At 41.8% G+C, this 26,104-nt stretch overlaps 1 protein-coding gene and 1 long non-coding RNA gene across 3 annotated transcripts in view; both read left to right on the forward strand.

Moving 5' to 3' along the window:
* PACS1 (phosphofurin acidic cluster sorting protein 1) overlaps positions 1 to 26,104 on the forward strand; it is a 177,042-nt gene that overhangs the window by 31,796 nt on the left and 119,142 nt on the right. The gene's annotated exons all lie outside the window — the stretch shown is intronic.
* On the forward strand, positions 15,641 to 17,212 carry LOC118145536 (uncharacterized). Its single transcript, XR_004730747.3, has 2 exons — positions 15,641 to 15,752; positions 16,014 to 17,212. It is a non-coding gene; the product is annotated as an uncharacterized LOC118145536 (long non-coding RNA).

Raw genomic sequence — 26,104 nt, forward strand, 5'->3', positions numbered from 1 at the left:
CACGTATATCTTCCTTCTATTTCTGGTTAACAGTAGTCATTTTGAACCCTTTAGAACAGGGTTGACAAACTATGGTTTGTAGCCCAAATCCTGCTCTCAGCCTGTGTCTGTAAATAAAGTTTTACTGGAATACAACCACACCCATTTGTTGATGTACTGTCACCCCACAATAGTCAGTCAAGTAGTTGCACAGAGACTCTATGACCTGTAAAGCCCAAAATACTTATTCTGGTTCTTTATAGAAAAAGTTTGCCAGCCTCTGATCTAGAAGGAAATGGGCCCTGGATTTAGTGCTTGCTCTCAGAGGAGTTGCGTAGTGTGTGTCGATTAGAAACAGCCATGTCTTTGTGATATATAGGAGTCAGAAGCAGTGGATTTTGTTTTGCTGTCTTTATCCTTCATTTTATAGCCTGAGAAAGTAAGTCTAAGAATCTCTCTGCCTGTTTGATTATTATTTGTTTTTATATTGTAAATGTAAGCTCTATGAAGTCAGAGGGTTTTGTTTTTTCTTCACTACTCCATTGGCAGGGACACTTAGTAGGCATTCAGTAAATAATTGTTGAATAAGTAAGGAAATATTTTCATCTTTTTGCATCTCTTCTGTATTTTATACATTTAGAGTTTCTTGGGGAACAAGGATGGTATATTTGTAGGTGGCAATTATGCTATTATGTAAATGTGTTATAATTTTCCCCCAAAGTTTAGAAAATTGTTTGATTAGTACAATGGAGTATTAAGCAGCAGTTAAAACTAGTAATTATGAGAACTGTAGAAATGAGGAGAAATGTTTATGACAGGTCAAAATCTTATGCACACTGCCTCCCTAAAATACGAATAAATATGCACAGAGACCGGAAGGTAATGTGAAAATGAAATCGTTTTAAGACAGTGGAGTTTTTGGTGGTTTTTCTCTCCAAAGTTTTCTTTAATACTATTGCTTACTCATCTTTTCAGTAATGATTTTAAATATGTATAAACTTCCCATGCCCTTCCCTGCACTATATATAGAAATAGAATCTTTAGTGTGGATCACAAATAACACAATAATAGAAATTAGAGATGGTATTAAATCTCAGCATTGGTAAGGTGAATAGACATTATGGATAATGTTCTATTTTATCCTGAGATACACAGCTATGGTATACTTTCTGGGAGGAGTATGTCTATAAGCATCCTTGGTGGGAACCTGAATTGGGTTTACAAGCTTACATTTGGATAAAAACCTTTTTATTTGAGATGAAACCTGTACAGGCATGGTAGAAAGGTGTGACCTGAGTGAGAATGTTTGGGTTTTCTCAAAGCAGCATTCCTCCCTTCCTCTTATTCTGGCCAGTTTTTCCACAGCGTCATGCAAAGGCAGCATTTTCTAGTGGATGCAAGTCATTTGAAGTAGTTATTTGGTTTTCTTCTCATTTCACTTTTAGCCTGCCTTGAAAAATGTAGCTCAGGCCTGGCACTGTGGCTCATCCCTATAATCCCAGCATTTTGGGAGGCTAAGGTGGGAGGAGTGCATGAGTCCAGGAGTTCAAGACCAATCTGGGTAACAGAGGGAGAACCTATGAAAAATAAAAAATAAAAAAACGGCCAGGCAAGGTGGCTCATGCCTGTAATTGCAGCACTTTGGGAGGTCGAGATGGGCAGATAACTTGAGGCCAGGAGTTCCAGACCAGCCTGGCCAACATGGTGAAATGGTGAAACCCCGTCTCTACTAAATATACAAAAATTAGCCAAGCATATCGACATGTGCCTGTAATCCTAGCTACTTGGAAGGCTGAGGCATGGGAATCACTGAAGGGGGAGTGTGGGGGCGGGGTGGAGGTTGCCATGAGCTGAGATCATGGCAATCGACTCCAGCCTGGGCAGCAGAATAAGACTCTATCTCAAAAAATAAAATAATTAGGCGTAGTGGTGCCTGCCTGTAATCCCAGCTACAGGGTGGAGGTGAAGAGGTAAGCTGAGGTGGGAGAATGGCTTGAGCCCAACAGGTTGAGGCTGCAGTGAGGCAGGATCACACCACTGCACTGCAACCTGTATGACAAAGTGAGACCCTGTCTCAGAAAAAAAAAAAAAGTAGATAAATCCTTTCTTTGTACCTCAGTTCCTCCACATGCAAAATTGTGGTTCTTTATACATCTCCCAAGGTTGTGTGGTGAGTTTGCTGCTAAATAGGTTTTTGTGTTTCTTCTACCAAACTACATTTCCAGGATATCTGCAGTTGGTGTTTAAGCCATTGCTGCTGGGCTTCATGGAAACATTCTTGCCCTGGGCAGGAATTTTGCAGCACAAAACAAAATACAAAATATTTGACCCTTTCAGAAGCTTACTCCTTAAGGGAATACTGCCTCCCAGGTTTAGCAGAGAGGAAGATGAAGTACGTGTTCTCATTTCGTTCAAAGTGAAACCCGTACACTGTTCAGTGGTTTATGAGTCTATGTGAAATGATTGCCTGTGGACAGCACCCTCCACCAGTTGACCACCTACTACTTCCTCCCTTGTCATTCCCTTGCAGCCACAGAGGCTTCTTTGCTCTTTCCTGAAAATGTCAGTTATGATCTGTCTTGGTCTCTGCACTGCCTCTGCCAGATAGACTCACAGTTCGTTTTCACTCCTCCTCAAAGTGTTTGCTCATGTGTCACCATCCCAGTGAGACCTGTCTGTGCTTTCCACATTATTCCTGCTTCCCTTTCTCCATAGCACTTGTCAGCTGCTAACACTCTATATCCTTTTCTTGTATACTGTGTTGGTTGTTTACTGTCTCCCTGTTTCCAACCAGAATGAAAGCCATGATTTTTATTGATTTTGTTCACTGTTCTATCTCCGGAAGTTAGATTTGGGTCAGCCACATAGTATGTGCTTGGTAAGTATTTGTTGAATGAATGAGATGGCTGGGATACTGAGTTTCACCTTCTGCTTCGAATTCTTTTACTTATATGATTGTTACTACTATACCACATTGGCCAGGGATGCTCTCTTCCCCCTTTAATGAGCAAGGACAAAAAAGCATCATCTCTTGGTTCTTCCTTAGCATAACTGAGATAGGCTGGAGAGTTCAAGAAAATGTTTTGAGGGCTGGGCGCGGTGACTCAGGCCTGTAATCCCAGCACTTTGGGAGGCCCAGGCGGGTGGATCACGAGGTCAAGAGATTGAGACCCTCCTGGTCAACATGGTGAAATCCGTCTCTACTAAAAATACAAAAAATTAGCTGGGCACGGTGGCGCGTGCCTGTAATCCCAGCTACTCGGGAGGCTGAGGCAGGAGAATTGCCTGAACCCAGGAGGCTGAGGTTGTGGTGATGAGCTGAGATCGCGCCATTGCACTCCAGCCTGGGTAACAAGAGCAAACTCCATCTCAAAAATAAAAAATTTTAAAAAAAAGAAAATGTTTTGAGTACTAAGAACAGTAGAGAAACCAGCATAGAGAATGCAACAAGTATTACAACAGTCTGGCTTAATCACATTTCACTCTTGGATCTGCCACATCTTGCTTGCTCTCATATTTTGCAGGCCCCATCCTAATCTATCCACTTAGGAGAAATCAAATTCCAGCTTCATAGGACTAGTCCTGACCTTGCCTTGATGCCCTGCATGTGGCACCATCTCATCTGCTACTAAGGAGCTCCCTTTTGTACAAAAGGATGTACACAGTGTACATCATGACAGCTGCCAACTAGAGAACCCAACAAGGCCCATTTTCTAGTTTGAGCGTTGTGTTAGTCTGCATGGGCCACCATAACAAAATGCCACAGAACGAGTGACTTAAACAAGAAACATTTTCTCACAGTTCTGGAGATTGGAAGTCCAAGATCAAGATGCCAGCAGGGGTTGGTTTCTGGTGAGGCCTTTCTTCTTGGCTGCAGTCAGGCGCGTTCTAGGTGTGTCTTCACGTGGCCTTTCCTGTGTGCACAGAGAGCATACCTAAGCTCTTGTGTCTTCCTTTAATAAGGACACCAGCCCTGTCAGATTAAGTTCCCACTCTTCTGACCTCATTTAACCATATTACATCTTTAGGGTACTATCTCCAAATACAGTCACTTTGGGGATTAGGGCTTCACAATAGGAATTTGGGATCAGGTACAGTGGCTCCTACCTGCAATCCCAGAGTTTTGAGAGGCCAAGGTGGGAGAATCATTTGAGGCCAGGAGTTTTAAACCAGCCTGGACATCATAGCAAGACCCCCCCATCTCTACAAAATGTTTTTTAAAAAGTAGCTGGCAGCCTGGGTAGTAAGATCTCATCTCTACAAAAAAAAAAAAAAAAAAAAAAAAAGCCAGACAGGGTGGTATGCACCTGTAGTTCAAGCTTCTTGGGAGGCTGAAGTGGGATGATCACTAGAGCCTGGGTAATTGAGGCTGCAATGAGCCATGATTGTGCCAGTGCACTCCAGCTTGGGTGACAGACAGAGGCCTTTTCTCAAAAAGAAAGAAGAGAGAAAGAAAAGAGAAAAAAAGGAAGACTGAAAGAGAAAAAGAAAAGAAAGAATTAGCTGGATGTGGTGATGTGTCTGTAGTCCTAGCTACTGGGGGCTGAGGCAGGAGAATTGCTTGAGCCCAAAAATTCAAGGCTGCAATGAGCTATATTTGTGCCACTGTACTCCAGCCTAGATGACAGAACAGCAAGACCCTGTCTCTAGAAACTAAACAAAACTAAGAATTGTGGGATGCTGCAATTCAGTCTATAACAAGTGTACCTCTTTGACTGGAACAAATAACCTTATGCTTCAGGTACTATATCTGACACAGATACTATGGCCTTCATTCACTTTTTAAACTAGCATTTATTGAAGACAAAACTGTGTGCCAAGTTTTCTGCCGGGGGATAGCCTGTACCCTTTACCAGTATAGGAGACAGAGCCAATTTCAGAGAAGGCTGGTGAGTACCTGGTGATGGATGGATATGTCAGGAAAAGTTTCATTGAGAAGGTCGCTTATGGCCAGGTGTGCTGGCTCATGCGTGTGATCCCAGCAGTTTGGGAGGTTGAGGTGGATCACTAAAGCCAAAGAGTTCGAGACCAGCATAGACAACATAGACCCCATCTCTATTTTAACAAAAAAGAAAAGAAAAAGAGAAGGTCGCATATGTTCTTTCAGGTCTGTCAAGAAATGTGAGCATGGTTTACCAAACAGCAGTATATGAGTCACGTCACCGTCACTATCATCATCACCCACCTTTATAGTAAGAAGGTAGTTCCTTCACACTCTAACCTAAGCCCTTTTTCTTCGTCTTCACCTGGCTTTAGTTCTTCTGCTACAGTTACTCCAGCCTCTCTCCCCAGTCTTTATCTTCCAGATGTTCTGCTGTGTTGTTTCAACAGCCAATGACTTTTCTGTTTACTGTTGATTATGAAGTGAAAATTGATTTTGATTTTTGTCTGATTTCTTAGTTTGAATTGAACCTTTAGTTCTCTCTCCTTATCTCCTAGCTTTCTACAAAGGCAATTACTGGTGTTAAATGAAAGTTGTTCCGTTAGAACCTACTGCTTGCCATTAATAAGTGATAAGGGAGGTTGTCAGCCAGCATTAATACTCTGTTTATGAAATTACAACTACCGATGGCAGCATTTTGTGACGTTCTTAAGATATAAACAGGACAAGTGATTTGATAAGTTACAGCTCCAGAGAATTCCTTACATAGTATGCCAACATTTCTTTTTCCCTCAGCGGGATACACGTAACATTAAATTAAGTTTGGCTTGGTTGCCATTTACTTTAAACGGATCTGGTGCCTGTTCTCAGATATGTTTATGAGAGTATAATTGATTTCTCTCAAAGCATTGAGATTGAGGAAGTAGCTATATCTTACCTTAATTTCATTGATGATTCATGGAATTGAAATAATTAAAAAGTACTCATTATGTGCCTTATTGCTTCATGACCCTTTGATAAACTACCAACACTCTTACCAAATGCCTCCTGATTTAAAAAAAAATTTTATTTTTTTAAATACATAGACAGGTTCTTACTGTGTCACCCAGGCTGGAGTATAGCGGCTTTCACAGGTGCAATTATAGCTCACTGCAGCCTTGCTCTCCTGGGTTCAAGGGATCCTCCCGCCTCAGGTTCTTCAGTAGCTGGGACCACAGATGCCTGCCACTGCGCCTAGCTAAGTGCCTCTTGATGTTAATGGAATGTCTTGTCTTCATAGCATACTCCACAAAAACCTCAAAGCCTGATAGATACTCTTTATGATCCTCTCTTTTCTGTAGTTTCTTTTTTTAATTTTTATTTTTTGAGACAGGGTCTCACTCTGGTTGCCCAAGCTGGAGTACAGTGATGTGATCTCAGCTCACTACAGCCCCTGCCTCCTGGGTTCAAGCGATCCTCCCACCTCAGTCTCCTGAGTACCTGGGACTACATGTGTGTGCCACCATGCCCGGCTAATTTTTGTATTTTAGTAGAGATGGGGTTTCGCCATGTTGACCAGGCTGGTCTAGAACTCCTGACCTCAAGTGATCTGTCCACCTTGGCCTCCCAAAGTGCTGGCATTACAGACGTGAGCCTGCCTCATCTAGTCCGTCAGCAGGAGCTGTTGATTCTGAACCCTCCCCATCCCTCGTATTTCCCTTGCTCTCCTGTTGTCCACACTGCCCTGTCTTACCTGCATCACACAGTAGCCATCAGACTGATCTGTTTCACTGCCTATATGCAGTTCTTCTCTACACAGCCGGAGAAGGCTGTGTAGAGAAGAGTGGTCTCTTTGAAATGCAGATCTGATGGTTGCACTTACCTGCTTAATATCCTCCAATAAAACCCAGACTTCTCCTGGCCTACAAGATCCTGTTAGGCTTGGCCTCTGCCGGCTCTCCAGCCTGTCTCTTCCCCGCTTCGCCTGGTTCGCTGCATGCCTGCCACATGGCCTGCCTTCTGCTGCTTGGATAGGAGAGACTCAGTCTCCTTAGGACCTTTATGCTTGCAGTTCTTTGGAATGCTTGGATCTCACAAAGTTACATGGCTGTCCCCTTGGTGTCATTCGCGTCTCACTCAGCTTGGATAGGCCTTTGCTGACTTCCCAGTTAGTCACATGCCTTTAGTCACTTTCTTAATATTTTGCTTTAAACTTCTTTTTCTTTAACATACCTTATCTGACATGATTTTGTTCATGTGTTTTACAGGAGAGGGGTTATATCTGTCTCTTTGTGACTGAGTTCTCAGTGCCTGAACAGTTCATGACATCCAGTAGACCCTTCATATATATTTGTTGAGTAAGTGACTGCTTTTTGCATTGTGCATGGGCCAGTGCCAGGGGTCGAGTTGTGGTGAACTGAGAGTACATGGGCAATGCTGAATGAGGAAATGAAAGTTATCAAAAGCCTCTGGTGCCTTGCTTATTCATATTAGATTTGTTCATAATAACAAAAGCTGGAAAGAACCCAAATGCCCATCAACACATGAATGAAAAAGCTGTGGCTATGATTTAGCTAAAAAAGGAACGAGTACTGATACATGGTACAATGTGGATGAATCTTGAAAGCGTTATGCTGCATGAAAGGAAGCCGAACACAGAAAAGCACATACTTAGGATTCCATTTTTATGCAATTTTAGAAAAGACATTTAATCTGTAGTAAGAGAAAAGTGGCTAACCAGAGCCCAGGATGGGAGAGGATAGACTGGGATAGAACACAAAGCTTTTAGGGTTATGGAAATGTTCTGTGTTTTAAATGTGGTGGTGATTACACAGGTATAAATTTGTCAGAACATAACAAAATGTACAATTAAATCCATCAACTTTATTGTATATAAACAATTTACCAAAGTTGAACTGGTGTCGGACATTTAAATGTACTTTGGATTTCTTTCGTTTACCTACCCACTTCTCAGGCAGATTACTTTTTTTCCCCTTTTTTTGAGATGGAGTCTTGCTCTGTCGCCAAGGCTGGAGTGCAGTGGCACACTCTAGGCTCACTGCAACCTCCACCTCCCAAGTAGCTGGGATTACAGGCACATGCCACCACACCTGGGTAATGTTTGTATTTTTGGTAGATACAGCATTTCAACATGTTGGCCAGGCTGGTCTTGAACCCCTGACCTCGTGATCCCCCTGCCTCAGCCTCCCAAAGTGCGGGGGTTACAGAAGTGAGCCACTGTGCCTGGCGACTTTCCTTTTAATTTCAAGGTCTCCAGGCTACCTGCTGACTCATCCTAGACGTATTTGCATTCCTGTTTCTGAATCAGTTCCAACATCCTTTGGGTCTCTTGTCCTCAATCACTAGTTGACCAAACATCTTTTTTTTTTTTTTTGAGATGGAGTCTTGCTCTGTCACCCAGGCTGGAGTGCAGTGATCTTGGCTCACTGCAACCTCCAACTCCTGGGTTCAAGCAATTCTCCTGCCTCAGCCTCCTGAGTAGCTGGGATAACAGGCACTTACCACCATGCCCGGCTAACTTTTGTATTTTTAGTAGAGACTGGGTTTCACTATGTTGGCCAGGCTGCTCTCAAACTCCTGACCTTGTGATCTGCCCACCTTGGCCTCCGAAAGCTCTGGGATTACAGGCGTGAGTCACCGTGCCCAGCTGGCAAAAATATCTTTCTAATTGCAGAGTTATTGGTTATCTTCAGATTTGCTATTCAAACTTACTTACCATCAAGTCAAGTTGGGTTTCAGCATCAAAGACTAAGTACCTCCAACAGAAATACGACGCTTTTACAACATAGCAAGCAAGAAAATAAAAATGTGGCCTGGCGCGGTAGATCACACCTGTAATCCCAGCACTTTGGGAGGCTGAGGTGGGCAGATTGGCTGAGGTCGGGAGTTTGAGACCAGCCTGACCAAAATGGAGAAACCTCATTTCTACTGAAAATACAAAATTAGCAGGGCATGGTGAATCGCGCCTATAGTACTAGTTATTTGGGAGGCGGAGGCAGGAAAATCCCTTGAACCTGCGAGGTGGAGGTTGCAGTGAGCTGAGATCGCAGCATTGCACTCCAGCCTGGGCGATGAGAGTGAAACTCCATCTCAAAAAAATTTTTTTGTAGCACATGTAGTTTGACAGGAAGATGTGAGAAGTGTATATTTTAAACTCTCAGTTTAGGTATGATGACTTGTGAACTTTGATCAGACTTCCTCTTCAGAAATCGTATTCATTATGTTTAGGATCCCTCCTGTTCCTGTTAATACAGTAGCTGAACTGAAAGCTGTGTTGAGAAGTGGTAAACAGTTGACCATCTCATGATCAAACTCTTGCTCTGACATTAATACACTTTATTTTGTATCAAGCCTAATTTTCATCTCTTATTTTTCCTCCCGTTAGTTCCCAGAATCACCCAGTCCTTTATTCCTTTATTAATACTTTATTTTACAAGCAATATATGACCACAGTCTCATAAAGTACTTAAGCAACACATAGGGTATGATGTGAAAGTGCCACTGAAGCTCTCTTGCATCTCTCCACCTCCCCAGACAAAAATACTATTAAGAATTCAGCACACATTCTTCCAGATCTTTTCCTAAGCATTGACATAGGATGTATGTACAGATACACAGACATTGTCTACATAAGCAGAATCACTATGAGTTGTTCAGCTAGTAAGAATGTATCTTGGGGATATTTCTGTTTTTGTACTTGCAGGTCTATCTCATACTTTTTAATGGCTGCTTAGTATGCCACAGAATGGAGAAAACACATTTTGTTTAACTAATCCCACTAAATGGACATTTATTTCTAATTTTCTCTCTAACAGTCAAAAAATAAATTTAGAAAATGCAAATATTTTGTGTTTTTAGGGTCTTTCATTTCTTAGTTATATAATTCTACCTTTTTAAAAAGCTTATTAGAGTGGGAAGTGCCTCACGGATACTGTAATGTTAGAACTACACTGCCAGCACTTTGGGAGGCTGAGGCAGGCGGATCACGAGGTCAAGAGATCGAGCTCATCCTGGCCAACATGGTGAAATCCCATCTCTACTAAAAATACAAAAATTAGCTGGGTGTGGTGGCGCGCACCTGTAGTCCCAGCTACTTGGGAGGCTGAGGCGGAAGAATCACTTGAACCCGGGAGGCGGAGGTTACAGTGAGCCGAGATCGCGCCACTGCACTCCAGCCTGGCGCCTGGTGACAGAACAAGACTCTGTCTCAAAAAAAAAAAAACAAACAAAAAAAAACCACTGAAAACCTTATTTCAGAAGAAAGAGTTGAAAGTGAGTTAAGTTCTCTGTGACTGTGAGCTTCATTAGCATTGTGTCTCCAGGGCTTTCTCTTTAGGTGTGATTTTAAACCAAAAGCACCGTAAGTGGTTACATAATTTTCTTACAGTTTTTATACCTCCTTAGTTCAAAAGAAGCATACATCTCTAAGGATTAGAACTAGAACCCTGGACTAGGCTTGGTGACTCACACCTGTAATCCCAGCCCTTTAGTGGGCTGAGGTGGGAGGATCCCTTGCATCCAGGAGTTAGAGACCAGCCCGGGCAACATACAAACACTCCATCTCTCAAAAAAAAATACAAAAATTAGCCGGGCATCGTGGCTCATGGCTGTGGCTCCAGCTACTTGGGAGGCTGTGGTGGAAAGATTGCTTGAGCCTGGGAGGTCAAGGCTGCAGTGGGCTGTGATTGTGCCATTGCACTCCAGCCTGGGTAACAGAGTGAGACCCCATCTCAACAACAACAAAAAGAACTAGAACAGTGACCTTTGGTTGTAACATGAAATCAGCAGTTGGTTATAATGGTTGCTTTAGGTTAATATTTTCCCATGGAGCTGGAGCCAAGCATTTGTCAAAAATGTTTTTTCTCTCTCCCTTTTTCAATTTGAAATCCTGCTAATACACTAATTTCTGTGGAACTGCCAGCCTCTACTGGTGACCAGCTGTTGATGGTTTATTAGCACTCAAAATATTTAAAACAAACAAGAAACCTCTCTTCACATCTCCTTGCCTTGTCTATGAAGATGCACAAATATGGAAAAGTTTGATGTTTAAGCAGAATTAGTTATATTTCAAGTAGACGGATTTGAATCTTTCAAAAACCCACATGAGATAAATACATTTCTTCAGCTCTGCTTTTCAGCAAATAGACTGGTGAGCAGGCTAACATTTGTCTTAGCTACCTAAGAAAGACCAAAATTGCCTTCCTGTTCGGTTTTGCTTGTGTGCTTAGTTATGAAACAGCCTGAGACCCTGTTTTCTTTTGTATTAACTGACCTCGGTATTAACCTCACCTTTCCTCCTCCTCTTTCTTTTTTTGGTTTCTGGTTTTCCTTTCCAATTTGTTACAAGTATGCTTAGAGCACAAAGGCATTGCAGTTGATAGAGATGATTATGTTCTCTGGCAGTTTCAGTTTTCTTGACTTTAAGCTTTCTTCCTCTTAGACAAATAATATAGGCAGCTGCCATATCTGAGGGTTTTAGATTCTTGTTAACCTTTTAATGTATTATAATTAAGATGAATTTGAAAAGAAAACCATTTCCTCTATTTAAGAATTGCCTTGGCAAGAAGTTGGAAATCCTAGAACCTTGTTGCAAAGGAATGTGTAGCTATTTGTTATGAATGAGTCTGCTTAGGTCCAGTGAAACCTTCCTGTTGTTAATGTGAAGTCAGATATCTTCAGTGAGGGAGAGACTGTTGTCTAAGGCAACGCAGCTAAAGCTCCAGGGGCAAAGGGCACAGCGAATAAGCAGGGGCCTGTGTCATGGATTTTGTTCACTGATCTGAAAGCATTTGACTGCTCATCTCATGTTGCTGCTTTGCCCTTGGTCATTAGATATTAGGTCTACTATGGGTCAATGAGACTGTCTACAGAAGGGTTCCAGTGCCCACCAGAAGTTGTTTGTAAATATGAAGTATTGCATATTATCTTTCCTAAGATTGTCAGAACCTAGAAGAACTGCCTTTGATTGATGTTAGAAAGCTCTTATGAGACATAAAGTTCATTTAATAATTCCACAAATACTTACTGAGCAACTATTCTATATCTGGCATTTTCTAGGTTTTTGGAAATAGAGTGGTGAACAAAATAGATGAACATCTCTGCCTTCATAGAACTTAGATTCTAGCTGGGCACAGTGGCTCATGCCTGTAATCCCAGCACTTTGGGAGGCTGAGGCAGGAAGATTACTTGAGCTCAGAAGTTTGAGACCAGCCTGGGCAATATGGTGAAATCACATCTCTACCAAAAATACAAAATATTAGCATGGTGGTGAGTGTCTGTGGTCCCAGCTATTCATAAGACTGAGGTGAGAGGATCACTTGAGCCTGGAAGGCAGAGGTTATAGTGAGTTGAGATTGCACCACTGCCCTCTAGCCTTGGTGACAGAGTGAGACTCCATCTTGGAAAAAAAAAACCTAGATTCTAGTTGGGAAGACATATACTAAATAAGATAACACAAATAAATGGCATTATATAGTGTATTTGGTAGGGACCAATGTTGGGCAGAAAAAAAAATAAACGGGGAAGAAGGAAGTGTCAGGAGTAGTACTGTGGCTTAATTATTATTATAAATTGTTTCTTTTTGGAAACTATATGTATTGTCTTTTGTATTAAAACCATTGCTCTGAGAAGGGGTCCTCTGACTTCTCCAGACCACTAAAGGGATCCTGGCATTGAAAAGGTTAAGGAGGCTGGGTACGGTGGCTCACACCTGTAATCCCAGCACTTAGGGAGGCCAAGGCAGGTAGATCACCTGAGGTCGGGAGTTTGAAGCCAGCCTGGCCAACATGGTAAAATCCTGTCTCTACTAAAAATACAAAAATGAGTCAGGCATGGTGGCAGGCGCCTGTAATCCTCAAGACTCAGGAGGCTGAGGCAGGAGAATTGCTTGAATCCCGGAGGGGTAGGTTGCAGGGAGCAGAGATCATACTCCAACCTGTGCAACAAGAGGGAAACGCTATCTCAAAAAAAAAAAAGAAAGAAAGAAAAGGAAAGGTTAAGGACCCTGCATTAGAGTTAGAAGACCAGCCCTCAACGTGTGATTTAAAGATGTTGTTTCCTCTTTGATGCTTTATGTGATAATGATGTGGTAGACTTTCCACATACCTCCCTATTATGTCTGGTAATTGTGGCTTTAAATCATTTGAAGCTGTCATTCACTGTTGAGGCTAGTGTTTGTAGGATGTTTTTTCCGTTTGTGTTCTGCAGAACCCCAGGGTACTCTGAAGCTTTTTTTTTTTTTTTGGCACATGTAGGGTCATTTTAAACTTAAGTTTGGATTATTCTCATCTGTGTTAGCCTAAACAAGTAATCAGATGCCTGGCTTTGAAGGCGGTAGAAGTAAAGAGAATAGACTAAGGGGTTGATGCATACTTATGGAACATAAACAGCATAGATTTTTAACAGATGCTAGAAACAGGTGAACCACTGATTTAACCTGTTTTGTGTGTATGTCACTGAGCCACTATCAAGACCTTGAGCCTCTACCTAGTGTCTGTTTAAAGATAATTTCTAGCCAGGGTCTGGGTGCTATGGTTCACACCTACAATCACAGTACTTTGGGAGTCTGAGGTGGTAGGATTACTTGAGCCCAGAAGTTCAAAACCAACCTGAGCAAAATAAGGAGACCTTGTCTCTGCAAAAAATGAAAATTCAGCCAGGTGTGGTTGTGTGCGCTGGTTGTCCCAGCTCCTTGGGAGGCTGAGGTGGGAAGATCACTTGAGCCTGGAAAGTCAAGGCTGCAGTGAGCCATGACTGTCCCATTATATTCCTGCCTGAATGATAGAGTGAGACCTTGTCTCTGAAAAAATAAAAATGCAAAGGATATTTTCAGGCCAGGCACAGTAGCTCACACCTGTAATCCCAGCACTTTGGGAGGCTGAGGTGGGCCAATCACCTGAGCTCAGGAGTTTGAGACCAGCCTGGGCTTGGGCCAACATGGTGAAACCCCATCTCTATGAAAAAAAAGGAAAAAAAAAAAAATATATATATATATATATTCTGAGCTTGTTTTCTCATTATTTCCTTCTCTCCCTTCCCAGATATATTTTTAGAGCATCTGTGTCAGCTAGGAATACAGAAACTAAAAAACAAAAACGTTGCTTGCTCTCCTGATTGGGGAGATACAGATAACTGAATAATCTACTACAACATATTATGTATGGTAAGTGCTAAGATAGAGGTAGGCTCAAGTGTCAGGGAGGCTCAACATAGAAGTGGGAGGCCTGAGCTGAGTGGGAATCGGGGGTGGCCCAAGAAGGCTTCCTGAACCAGTGGCACCAGAATGGATGCGGGAGAGGCCCCCTGCTCCCTGCTTGTCCTCTGCTCTCTTCTGATGGGTAGTGTTAATACTTTTTTGGTTTAATGCAGGATCACCAGACTCTGGGGCCCACCACCTGTTTTTGTGTAGCCCATAAGGCATACCTTTCTAAGTACTACAGCTGAAAAACATCAGAATAATAATGATATTTCATGACATGTGAAATTATATGAAATTCAAATTTCTGTCTATAAACCTCATTGGAACACAGCCATGCTCATTCGTTTGTGTATGCTCTGTGGCTGTTTTCCCTACAGTGGTAGAATTGAACAGTTGCATCAGAGATCTTAAGGACTGCAAGGCCTGAAATATTTAGGCCCTTTACAGAGAAAGCTTGCTGACACCAGTTTTAATGCTTTAACTGCCCTACTGAGAGGCAGGAGGCCGAAAAAATGATGATAGTCAAAAGGAATGCATGAAATCCTGTTATCTTCTGTTAGCTGGTTGCAAGTAGTATGCAGGATATATTTGAGACATCTCTTTTCCTATCTCCCACCAAAGCTTAATCAGGCACATCTCAGCGCACAGGCACAGGCATTTGCCTCATTCTTGTTATGTCCATTTTGAATTGAATTAGGGGAATATTTTAATATCTCTCAAAAAGAGGGTATCTAGTATGAGTCAGAATGATTACAGAACATGCTTTCCTGGAGAATAGGAAATATGGGATCCACTCCTGGTATGCTGTTAGCTGAAGGACATCAGAATTGTCCTGTAACCTCCCTGCAGGTCTCTAAATGGTGGGATTGTTTGGTGAGTACACTAGAACATCTCTAGACACCTTTCAGCTCAGTAGAGACATTGCTGTATGGTAGAAGGAGTGACCTGGGCGTGAATCCTGGTTCTGTCGCTTTCTGCCCAGAAGACCTTGAGCAGCTTATCTAAATGCTGTGTGCCTTTGTTAGCTCATCTGAAAATGTGGCTGTAAGAATGACCTCAGAAGAATGGAATGAGATCATATTCTTAAAACTCTTGGCTCTGGTCTGGGTGCTGTGGCTCATGCCTGTAATCCCAGCACTTTGGGAGGCTGAGGTGGGCGATTTACAAGGTCAGGAGTTCCAGACCAACCTGACTAACATGGTGAAACCCCATCTCTACTAAAAATACAAAAATCAGCCAGGCGTGGTGGCACATGACTGTAATCCCAGCTACTCAGAAGGATGAGGCAGGAGAATTGCTTGAACCTGGGAGTTGGAGGTTGTAATGAGCCAAGACCGTGCCATTGCCTGGGCAACAGAGCGAGACTCTGTCAAAAAAAAAAAAACACCTCTATTAAATACTAATAGGTATTTAATCTACTATAACTGTGAAAACTATGTCTGTGAATGCTTTTTTATTTTCCAGCTCTGTCTGCTGGAACGCCTTACTTTTATTCTCCTAACTTACTTATCTTTCAGAGCCCAGTTCAGGGGACGTCTTCATGAAGTCCCCCTCGCCTCAGCCCTGTGCTTCCATAGGACCCATGCACACCTCTCTCTGCTTCCCACTGTGTATAGGCCCTACCTTCTCGTTTTATTGTGCTTCACAGATGCTGCATTTTTTACAGATTGAAGATTTGTGGCAACGCTACATCAAGTAAGTCTGTCGGCACCACTTTTCCAACAGCCTGTGCTCGCTTTGTATCTCTGTGTCATATTTTGTAATTCGTGCGGTATTTCAAAATTTTTAATTATCTTATTGGTTACAGTGATCAGTGATCTTTGATGCTGCTATTGTGATTGCTTGGGGTGCCATGAACCGTATCCATATGAGACGGTAAACTTAACTGATAATGTTGGCGTGTGCTCTGATTCCTTTACTGATCGGCCGTTCCCACATCTTTCTTCATCTCCTCAGGTCTCCCCTACTTCATGAGATACAATATTGAAATTGGACCAATTAATAATCCTATAATGTCTTTTAAATGTTCAAGTGAAAGGAAGAGTTACATGTGTCTCGCTTTAAATCAAAAGCTAGGAATGATTAAGCTTGGTAAGGAAGGAAGACAAGCCTTTTGGCCAAGACAAGCCAAAAGCCAGGCCTCTTGCAGCAGTTAACCAAGTTGTGAATGTAAAAGAGAAGTTCCTGAAGGAAATTAAAAGTGCTACTCCTGTGAATGCCGGAATGCTAAGAAAGCAAAACAGCCTTATTGCTGATGTGGAGAAAGTTTCAGTGATCTGAATAGAAGATCAAACCAACCATGACATTCCCTGAAGCCAAAGCTTGATTCAGTGCAAGATCCTGACTGTCTTCAATTTTATGAAGGCTCAGAGAAGGCTGCAGTGTTTGAAGAGAAAAAACTTTGAAAAATACTTTTCGAAGTTTGAAGCTAGCAGAGATTGGTTCATGAGTTTTAAAGGAAAAAAGCAACATAAAAATGCAAGGTGAAGTAGCAAGTGCTGATGCAGAAGCCGTAGCAAGTTATCCAGAAGATCTAGCTGTGGTAGCTAGATGATGGAACGAAGGTGGCTACACTAAACAACAGATTTTCAATGGAGATGAAACAGTATTCTATTGGAAGAAGGTCCCATCTAGGACTTTTATAGCTAGAGAGGAGAAGTCAGTGTCTGGCTTCGAAACTTCAAAGGACAGGCTGACTCTCTTGTTAGTGGTGAATGCAGCTGGTGACTTTAAGTTGAAGCCAATGTTCATTGACCATTCTAAGAATCCTAGAGCCCTTAAAAATTATGCTCAATCTACTCTGCCTGTGCTCTATAAATGGAATAAAAAAGCCTGGATGACAGCACGTCTGTTTAGAGCATGATTTACTGAATATTCTAAGCCCACTCTTGAGACCTGCTCAAAAGAAAAGATTCCTTTCAAAATATTACTCCTCATTGACGGGGGAAGGGATGGGAGGTGGGTGACGGATAAAAGACTACAATTTGGGTACAGTATATATACTACTCGGGTGATAGGTACACCAAAATCTCAGAAATCACCGCTAAAGACCTTGTTGATATAACCAAGCATCACCTGTTCCCCAAAAACCTATGGAAATAAAAAAATACTGTATCATGTAATTAATGCATACATTAAATCTTATTGCAATTAAATTTCTGTTTTTAGCATGATTTGCTGCAATCAAGTTCTAGTATTTGAAATATTTTGAGCCACTAGCTTGATGTTTAATGGGATTTGATCCCATAGTAAAGAAAATATAAACCAAATAAACCAAAAGGATCTTAGAATTAATTTTATTTCATCCTCTATTTTGAAGATGCTCTGGATGCAGAGTGATTTTCCAGGGTCAGACAGCGAAGTCACGTTACATAACTCAAAGTGTATGAAAATATACGTTACAGATTCAAACAGAGTTACCATGGGTGTCTTTTGCCTCTAGTCTTACTCTAACCAGTGTCTGACTATGCCTTTGTAGGTAAAACAAAGTAGAAAACTGGGATACATTAGGTATTCAAGTAACTGAAGATAATTAGTCCTGTTTAAACTATCTAGGCAGGCCAGGCGTGGTGGCTCATGCCTATAATCCCAGCGCTTTGGGAGGCCAGGGCGGGCAGATCACTTGAGGTCAGAAGTTCGAGACTAGCCTGGCCAACATGGTGAAACCTCGTCTTTACTAAAAATACAAAAATTAGTCATGCATGGTGGTGCATGCCTGTAATCCTCGGTACTCGGGAGGCTGAGGCAGGAGAATTGCTTGAACCCAAGGAGCGAAAGTTGCAAATGAGCTGAGATTATACCACTGCACTGCAGCCTGAGTGACAGAGCAAGACTCTGCCTCAAAAAACATCTGGGCAACTTTCATACTTATTTTTCAGGTATTTGCTTCAGTAGTCCACTTTATGTGTTAGTGTTCGACATTACTAGTGGGATTTTGCTCTCGTGCTCTATTTTCTGATTTCTATCACCAGTGGTTTCATAGTTGTATACAGTAATCTCTGGTTAGAGACAGAGGCAGTGGCCTGCTGGAGAACACACCAGACAGAAAGTCACAGTTCCTTGTTTGGAGCTTTACTTTGCCCTTGACTTCCGGTAATCAGGGTGTTTCTTTGTTCTGAAACACGCTTGTGTTAGTCACAACCAGGTTCACAACTGGCAGGTAATCCCCGAACGAGTAAATCCCAGTAGAACCAGAAAACTGGGTCTTGTTTTCCTTAATTGGAGCCTGACTTAGAATCAGCTATTGAACTGGAAAAAAAAAAGTGTTAGCCATTAGAAAAAATTTAAATTACTAGTCTGTCCATATTTAGAATTTCTTGCAATCATTTCCACTGTATGTAACACTGAAATCCTTTGTGGTTGTCTGCTGCAAAAATGAATCTTTGACCCAGCAACTTTAAATGCTTTTGACACCATTGGGAATTTTGAGAATTCTTAATTTAATCTGCACTTGTCCTGGGTGGGGGCGGGGATGAGGGAGAAGTGGTGTCCTTTTGCATTGGCAGTTATGCTGTCTGTAAGCAGAGGCTTGTGCTTCTGGAACTTATGTTTACCAGGGAATGATTATTAGCATAATAAGTATCATATTCTAGCTTTTATTTCTGGAGGTGGTAAAGAGCCAGCCAAGCAGAGAGAAGAGTGGGAGGTGACTGGCAGCAAGGTCTTGTCGCTGCTATTAGTGGAATACTGCTGCAGGTGGAGGAGCGTTTCATCAAAGTGAGAAGAGGAGGCCTTCTCTGTGGATGACTCTAACTTCCTGCATGCCTCCTCTTTACAGGCCTGCAGTGAGTTTAGGATGCAAATGACTTTCTTTTCTTTCCCATCCCAAGCCTATCACAGATTCTTTCTCTTTAACTGATTCTTGTTCTCTTAGTAATTATTTAGCTCTCAAGCAGGAACTTGTCCTGACAAGGAGAACAGGAAGATCACTTGACCAGGCCCTCTGGTTCCTGTCTACATAATGTGTCTAGTCCCTTCTCTCAAAGACTCAGTGTTTAGACTCACATGTCTCCCGGAAGGGAAGGAGGAGTCATTAAAGTAAAAACATACTTAAGTCAACAGGTTTTCTGAACCCTCAGTGAATTTTGAGTTCTCAGTGCAACCTTCCCCTGCTTCACTGTTCCTGTTTTTTCTCTGTGCCTCTGTTTTCCTGTTGGGAAAGTGGGAAGGATCCTGGCTGAGGAGGAGAGTGGAGAAGAACCCATGGGCCTGACTGCATCAAGGGCCTTCCCTCAGTGGAGAGCAGAGAACCTCCTGGTCCTCCTCACTCAACACGTGCTGTCTGTGTGCAAGACGCTTATGGGTAATGTTGAAGAGGTGTAGTAAGAAGGCTTCTCTGTGTAATTGGGGACTAGAACATGCACAAAAAGACGAGTGCATCGGGGTACGTTCAGTGTATAACTTAAAGTAAGTGACAGGCATAGGATGGTGGGCAGAACCGTGATATATTTCAGACAGCAACTCAAGGACTACTTGTCTCTTTGTAGGAACACTGTAGACCAAAAATGGCGATTGATATCCTGTGACACTTTTCTAGATTAAATGATCCTAATATTATACAGTAAGTGCTTTTATTTTTAGTTAGTTGAGGAAAAAGATGGTATTTTTCGGCCGGGTGCGGTGGCTCAAGCCTGTAATCCCAGCACTTTGGGAGGCCTAGGTGGGTGGATCACGAGGTCAGGCGATTGAGACCATCCTGGTCAACATGGTGAAACCCCGTCTCTACTAAAAATACAAAAAATTAGCTGGGCATGGTGGCGCGCGCCAGTAATCCCAGCTACTCGGGAGGCTGAGGCAGGAGAATTGCTTGAACCCAGGAGGCGGAGGTTGCGGTGAGCCGAGATCGCGCCATTGCACTCCAGCCTGGGTAACGAGCGAAACTCCGTCTCAAAAAAAAAAAGATGGTATTTTTTTTAAAAAGTGAGACAGAAAAAGGAATATGGGACAGTATATGTATCTCCTGGTATGTATGTGTATGCGCTACTACCTATAAAGCAGCCTTGCTGCTGAAGTACATCCCGAGTTACATAAAACGTCTAGATCTTACTACGTATTTATAGGAAATACGAGGGGTGGAGAAACATTGTAAATGGCTTTTTGGGAATAGAATCCGCAAATTCTAAACAGCATTATAGGATAAACAGACCAGTTTTTTCAACAAATAAATCATAAGGGGAAAGGTGAGAAAAAAGCCCCTATAGATAAAAAGAGATTGAAAAGATGAATGAACCAATAGTCATATATGATTGATTCAGACAAAATGAAGAAAATGTAAGGCAATCTGGGAAATGTGGACACTGATTATTTGACGGTATTAATGGCATTAAGAAATTTATTTTATAAAACAAAAGACAAGAAGAAATTTATTTTATATTGAATATTGACAATAAGTAATTAAATTTTAAAAATTTGCTAAGTGTGAAAATCGTGGATACATTTAAAAAGAATATCCTTTAAAGAGACATATACATTAAATAGTTACATACGAAAAGAAATGCTGTCTGTGATTTGCTTCAGAATAACCCAGGCAAGGGAGTAGGTGGGAGAATCGCTGACACAGGATTGGTTATGCATTAAACATTGTTGAAGCTGGGTGTTGGATAAACTAGCCTCATTCTACTGTTCTGCTGTGCATATGTTTGAAAAATTTCCAAATATAGAGTTAATTTTTCAAAAATTTAACAAGTGAATAAGGGCTGGACATGGCGGCTCATGCCTGTAGTCCCAGCACTTTGGGAAGCTGAGGCAGGTGGATCACCTGACTCTCCCCTCAGCAGAGAATCGCGTGGTCCTCCTCACTCACCACTTGCTGTCTGTGGCAGGGCAGTCATGAGAGATGTTGAAGAGGTGTAAGAAAGCTTCTTCTCTGTGTTTGAGGAGTTCTGTCCTCTCAGGTGTTTGAGACCAGCCTGGCCAACATGGGGAAACCTCGTCTCTACTAAAAATACAAAAATTAGCCAGGCGTAGTGCGCACGCCTGTAGAGGTTGAGGCAGGAGAATCACTCAAACTTGGAAAGCGGAGGTTGCTGGGAGCCAAGATTGCATCATTGCAATCCAGCCTGGGCAACAGAGTGGGACTTATCTCAAAAGAAAAAAAAAAATGAGTGAGTGAGATATCTTGACAAAAGGTGGAGTAGTGGTTGCCTGGAGCCAAGGTAAAGGGGCACTGTGGCTGCAGAGATATGAGGGATCTTTTGGGTTGATGGGAATGATCTGTGTCTTGGCAGTGATGGTGGTTTCATGGGTACTCATCAAACTTTTCATTTAAATGTGTGTATTGTATTTAAATTATACTGTAGTATGGTCAATTTAAGAATTGATTAAAATTAATAAGAAGGGACTAGGTCTGGTGGCTTACACCTGTAAGCCCAGCACTTTGGGAGGCCAAGGTGGGCAGATCACCTGAGGTCAGGAGTTTGAAACCAGCCTGACCAACATGGTGAAATCCCATCTCTACCAAAAATACAAAAATTAGCCAGCTGTGGTTGGTATGTGCCTATAATCCTAGCTACTTGGGAGGTTGAGGCAGGAGAATCACTTGAAACCCAGGAGGTGGAGGTTACAGTGAGCTGAGATCATGCCACTGCACACTCCAGGCTGGGTGACAGAGCAAAACTCCATTTCAAAAAAAAAAAGTAATAAGATTTTTTTTTAAGTATTATTATTTTTTTTAAAATAGAGACAGGGCCTAACTGTATTGCCCAGGCTGGTCTTGAACTCCTAGCCTCAAGCAATCCACCCTTCTCAGCCTCCCAAAGTGTTGGGATAATGGTGTCAGCCACTGAGCTTGGTCATTAAGAAGGATTTTTGTGTATTATGCACATCTTGTGGAATCAGTAGTTTCAGAGGTGTGAGGCACCCAACACTGCCCGGCAATAGGGATTACCTGGCTTGTGCTGCATCTTTAATTCTTCCCTCCACCTCAAGTTAACTTTATCATTCATACTTCTGATTTTGCAGTAGTGTCTCACTTCTCTCTGCAGTGGTAGAGTCAACTTGAATTTTGTGATGTTTGTCCATGTGTCTGTCATCCAAAAGGCTGTGCATTTTTATACTACAATAAATGATGTTAGGAGGACATCTACCCATTTATGATGATAATTTTTTAAACATTCGATTGGCTGCATTATAATAGTCAAGACCTACAGGTACACCTGAGGTGAAAACAATTCAGTTGGATTCTAATTTTGATTTATTTTCCATCCAGTCTACCAACCAGGCAGCCAATCAGCATTTATTGAATGTATTATTTGGACCATCCCCTGGGTTGGGTTTTGGGTTCATGAGGATGAATATGATACAGTCCTGCCTTAAAGAATATAACTTTCAGGGTGATAAGATAGCTGTGTATATGTATAATTTCAGCAGTATTACAAATGCCATGGTCAAAGTGGTGCAAGGTACAATATAGTAGGCCACACTTATACATGCTGGCCTCCTCCCTCCCTCCCCACTAGCTTCCTTCCTTACCTGGTAAGTCAAATGAATCAAATGCCAGCCAGTTTGGAAAGGAGAGTTGAAACATAAGGAAACTTCCTTCTGTCCCTATAAATCTGTAACTTTTTCTTTCAAATAAAAATTGGTTATTTTTACAATACCATTATATTGACATTGCAAGGGTCCCTGGTGTTTTTATTGTTTTCTGTTATTGTCATTTTGTGTCTCTTCTCCCATTCCCATCCCACTCCCATTAGCATCTTATCTGTTGTGTATAATATGTATCCTTGGATATATATGTATCCTTATATGGTGTTTTTAAAATAAGTTTATTTAAATAGTATTACATGATAATTCTCTTTCTGATTCTTTCTTCATTTAAAACAATGTTTTTAAGTTCTGTTGGTGTTGTTTATGTGATGCTTATCTGTTCCCCTAGTGCCAGACACCTCATTTGTTCTCCCTGTACCACAAACAGTGCTCTGCTGGTGTGGTGGCTCACACCTGTAATCCCTGTACTTTGGGAGGCTGAGGCAGAAGGATCGCTTGAGTCCAGGAGTTCAAGACCAACCTGGGCGATGTGACAAAAACCCCATCTCTCCCAGAAAGTAAAAACTTAGCTGAGCATGGTGGCATGTGCCTGTAGTCTCAGCTAACAGCTACTTGAGTGACTGACGTGGGAGGATCGCTGGAGCCCAGGAGGTTGAGGCTGTAGTGAGCCTTGATTGTGCCACCACTGCACTCCAGCCTGGGCAATAGAGTGAGACTGTCTCAAAAATAAAATAAAACTGAATAAATTAGTAAGAAAATTCTCATATATGTCTTCTTATGAACTTGTACAAGATTTCTCTGGCTAAATACCAACCAGTATAATTGTTGGGTCACAGAGCATAATCATATTTAATTTCACTAAGTAATGCATGATTGCTTAATTTGTATTTCCACTACTAATTGCAGTCCTTAGTGTTTGACTTTAAAATTTTTGTGAATTTGCCAGGATTCACGTTATTAATATCTTGTTTTAACTCACATTTCTCTGATTACTAATGAGTATGCCTAGATTTCTGTATATACTGAGTAGTCTTCGGATTTTCCTTTTATGAATGACCTAGTCATATCATTTTTCCAGTACAGTTTCTTATATATTCAAGCTATTAATCCTAAGGCAGTTACAAGTGTTGCAGATGTCTTGTTCTGTCCCTCATCTACCTGCTAACTTTGTTCATGGTGTCTGTTCAGCAGAAATTTTTTGTTTTAATTTAGACATTTCCTTTGGTTTTTCTGTTTATAAAGATTTGTGCTTTTTGATGTCTTACTTAAGAAATCTTTTCCGGGCCAGGTGTGGTGGCTCATGGGCAACATAGTGAGACTCCATCTCTATTAAAAAAAAAAAAGAAATTACCCTATATTTTCTTCTAATTAGGTTTATGTGTGTCTAAAATTGACATCTCCAGTTTGATCTTTTCTCTGATCTCTAAATTTGTATACTCACTGTCTACTGGATAGCCCCACCTAAATATCTAATAGATATCTCAAACTTAGCATTGCCAAAAAAGATCTCTTAATTTTATCCCTTTCTCACTAAAAAAAGAAATCTGTTCCTCTTCCAAACTTTATTCATCTAAATACACTTATCCCTCAGTATCTGTGGGGCATTGGTTCCATGAGCAGCCCTCCGCAAGGGATACTGATATAGGTTAGCTTTGTGTCCCCACTCAAATCTCATCTTGAATTGTAATCCCCAGATGTTAAGGGAGCAACCTGGTGGGAAGTGATTGGATTATGGGACTGGTTTCCCCCATGTTGTTCTTGTGATAGTGAGTGAATTCTCACAAGATCTGATGGTTTTATAAATGGTAGTTTTTCCTGTGCTCTCACACACCTCTCCTGCCACCATGTGAGAAAGTCCATGCTTGCTTCCCCTTCGCCTTCGCCATGATTGTAAGTTTCCTGAGGCCTCTCTACCTTGTGGAGCTGTGAGTCAATTAAAACCCTTTATAAATTACCAGGTCTCGTGTAGTATCTTTATAGCAGTGTGAAAATGGACTAATAAAAGATACCAAAATCCATGGATACGTAAGTTCCTTATATATGACACTGTATTTGCATATAACCTGGACACATCCTCCCCCATACTTTAATCTCTTGTATACTTATATACTTAATACAATGTAAATGCTATGTAAATTGTTGTTAATACTGTGTATTATTTAGGGAATAAAGAAGAAAAGAAAAAACATGTTCAGTACAGATACAACAAGCCTTTTTTTCCATATATGTGTGTGTGTGTGTGTGTGTGTGTGTGTGTGTGTGTGTGTATGCATATTTTTTGAGATGGAGTTTCGCTCTCTTGCCCAAGCTGTAGTGCAGTGGTGGGATCTCGGCTCACTGCAACCTCCACCTCCGAGGTTTAAGCGATTTTCATGCCTTAGTCTCCCATGTAGCTGGGAATACAGGCACGCGCTACCACGCCCAGCTATTTTGTATTTTTTAGTAGAGATAGGGTTTCACCATGTTGGCCAGGCTGGTGTTGAACTCCTGAACTCAAGTGATCTGCCTGCTTTGGCCTCCCAAAATGCTGGGATTACAGAAGTGAGCCATGGCACCTGGCTTTTTTCCTAAATATTTTTGATCCACGGATATGGAACCTGTGGGTACAGAGGGCTGACTGTAAATGGCACTGCCTTCCACCCTGTTGCTCAAGCCAAAAACCCAGGAGTCACCTTTACTTTTTTTCATGCTCTGCATCTGCAATCTATCAGCAAGTTCTGTACATTCCGACTCCAGAAAATTTCTTGAATCTGTCCCTGGCTCTTTATTGCCTCCTGCTACTACTCTAACCCATGTCACCTGTCTTTTGTATGGCCATTATTACCCTGCTTTTCAGGGTTTATTTGTTGTATTTATTCATCTCACCTTTATAGATAGCTAGCTTTGTGAAATAGAGCACTAGGTCTGGCTGGCTATATGCTGCCAGATGGAGGAGTTGAGTTTCTTCCCTATGTTCTGCTCATTGGCTTCACTAGTGGCTGCTGGAGGCATCGCTGTGCGCTGATGCTTGGGGCAAAGGATCTTGCCAACTTCCATGCAGGTCATTGGAACAGCTGATAGTGTCCATGATTTATAAGGTAATGTAGGTCAAGAGATGTCATTGAAAGATTTTTGTCTGCCTGCAGGTCTGAGTCTGAAGAACATGCCAAGGCCAGGGTGGTGCTATCGCAGCCTCCGATTCCTGGGTTCAAGCTGTCCTCCAGAGTAGCTAGGACTATAGGCACACACCACTACACCCAGCTAACTTTTCAGTTTTTTATAGAGATTGTGTCCACATATTTTGTTCAGATTGGTCTGGAACTTCTGGCCTCAAGCGATCCTCCTACCTCAGCCTCCCAAAGTGCTGGGATTACAGGTGTGAGCCACCGCGCCCACTAGACCTTTTTGTTAAATGTACCTTAAAATAATACTCTCTTCCTTTTTTCTCCTCACACATTTAATTATTTATAAAACTATGGAATGGAAAGAAACTGGATTAGCAAGCCAGAAGGATACCTGTCCCAGCTAAGTGTGATACATTGACTTCCTTATTCAGAATGCCTGTGATACACATGCCATGT

Source organism: Callithrix jacchus, chromosome 10, assembly GCF_049354715.1.
Source record: "Callithrix jacchus isolate 240 chromosome 10, calJac240_pri, whole genome shotgun sequence".
Taxonomy (NCBI): domain Eukaryota; kingdom Metazoa; phylum Chordata; class Mammalia; order Primates; family Cebidae; genus Callithrix; species Callithrix jacchus.